This window comes from Octopus bimaculoides, chromosome 3, assembly GCF_001194135.2.
Source record: "Octopus bimaculoides isolate UCB-OBI-ISO-001 chromosome 3, ASM119413v2, whole genome shotgun sequence".
Lineage (NCBI taxonomy): Eukaryota > Metazoa > Mollusca > Cephalopoda > Octopoda > Octopodidae > Octopus > Octopus bimaculoides.
This window is the reverse complement of record NC_068983.1, coordinates 158,920,287-158,922,824: the sequence shown is the minus strand read 5'-3', so window position 1 is coordinate 158,922,824 and position 2,538 is coordinate 158,920,287.

Genomic DNA, 2,538 nt, shown 5'->3' with positions numbered 1-2,538 from the left:
GTGTGTGCACGTGTGTGTGTGTGTGTGTGTGCACGTGTGTATGTGTGTGTGCGTGTGTGCATGTGTGTGTGTGTGTGTGTGCACGTGTGTGTGTGTGTGTGTGTGCACGTGTGTGTGTGTCTTTGTGTTTGTAGCCAACCACCACTTGACAACAAGTGTTGGTTCATTTATGTTCCCGTAATAGCTGCTTGGTAATAGGAGACTGATAGGCTAAATGCCAGGTTTAAATAGAAAGAAGATACTGAGATGATTAGTTTGACTAAACATGCTAAGGTATTGCCCCAACATGACTGCAGTCCAATGACCAAAACATGAAAAAGATAAAACATAATTAAAGTAATAAGACAAAGAAATATTTTAAATCAGTTATTTACTGACAGTTTAAAAGGTGTACACTATATATGATGGCATCACACTTTGATTCAATTTCTTAGGCAGTGAAACAAAATATTTAAGTCAGTCATTTGACAATATAAGACATGTACAGATGAAAACACTTTTGATAGTATCATAACATGACGTGTATATTCAGTATTTTCTAATGCCAGTGACTTAGATGAATATTCCAACCAAATATTCCACCAGGAAACACTTCTACAGTCTTGTGAGTTTCCCTTTGAGCAAACAGAGTTGCCAATTTTGTGCTTTTTCGCTATTTTCATCACAAATTCCACTCAATTACATGCTTGCATATTTTTAGTATATTATAATTTACTGTTAAGGTTTGTGCGTCTCCATTAAAATGAAATCAAAATTTAATTCAGAATTTAGAGCCCAAAATTCAGGTAGAAATTTTCTGTAGCAAAAAAATCTGTTTTTCTACACTTTTTAAAGTTTCTGAAGTTTGGAGAGTTAACAAAAATTTGAAATGGAAACACAAGATCCCACTAATTTGAATGATCTTCTGTGCCTCATTGATTTACCAAGTTCAATAACTATAATGCCAGGATAGAAGTTCAGTTAAAGTAATTTGGATCCCAAACCATATCTTCATTCTCCATTCTTGAAAAAGAAATCTCAGAATGTAAATTTACTGAGCTACAAGAAAATGAGATAAGAAGTCAATGCATAAAATTTGATGTTGAAATTTTGGAGCAAATTAAACAGTGCCTTCCAGAGGATTTTCATCTTTTACAGTCAATGAGTTATTTTAGCATAACAGAATGTCTCAAACAAATAAAACTCAGAATTATAGACCTAGCAAAGCATTTTTATGAAAATTCAGAGATTCTGGCAAAAATTGGTTCCAGTAGGAACATTATTTTAAATGTTTAAAGAACATAAGTTTCAGACAGTTTCTCTCTTGATTGAATTTTTAGTGTATAGGGATTCAACATGGTTAGATCCATTTGAACATTTTTCTAGTCAGCTTTAACACTTCTCATTTTACTACGTGCAAATGCTGATGTGGGGTGAATGTTTAGCTACATGAATTTTATGAAATCAAATGAACATAACTATCGAAGTATGGAAATATTAAGAAAAGTTTTGAACATCAACTATGGACATAAACAAAGAGGTAAATGCTGTTGTGATAGTGAACTATCAAATGAACTGTTAAAGAAAATTGGATTCATTGTTGCTTATAAATCATTTGAAACTTGCAGATTCTACATCTAATCAGGAAATCTTTGAAAATATGGAATGTAGCAGGACTTGAAACTGACTTGGCAAATTACAAAGTTTATGTCACAACATAGCATAACCTTGTTCACATGAGAGGCCGAGTTATGGGCCAATCAACAGCCAGACTTCTTGTGATAAATCAATATAGATCTTTCTGGAACATCTTGGTACAAGGGTTACATAAAGGCTTGTTTTTAGCATCAACTTTCAGAGTGCATAGTAACCTGCAAACCTGTTACCCACATCCTCTTGCTGTTTGTAATAGTTGTCTTTTTCATGACCATCTGCTTAGCTTCAATATGTCAATTTAGTTGGCTGAAATGAATCTACTGTGTACTTTTCTCCTATTTTGACGAATCTCAGTACAGAGTTTTTGTAATCAACTATTTATGAACACTACTGAATTATTCCTTCAAATGTTTTGAGCTATTGTGGAACCTTATAATTCATGACCAACCTCAATAATGTGTGGTAAAATAAAAGTTATTCAATGTTTGGTTGGTGTTGTTATATTATTCACACACAGCCTCACGTGAATTTTTTAATATAAATCTTTTGATATTTCTACCTAGTTATGTGATTTTTTTTGCTCCGATGCTTTTATTGGTAATTTTCACTCACTTTTATTTGATTGGAACTGGTAAGCTGGAGAGCTACGCCTGGCTCCAGTCTGTTTTAGAAACCAAGTCGGATCTATTTTAAAACGGGGGTGCCAGTATTTTCTTAACGAAACACTAACGAAACACTTTGAAACATGGGACACTGGTAGAATGTGTCATATAAAACATCTTTTACTCTTAGTCTTCTTAACAAAAAAATGTACATCGCAAGTTATTCCATGTTAAAGTTGTCGTATTTCTGTAATTTCAACCAATCACTGACGTCTATTCAGCTGAATAGAGTTACTGCTGG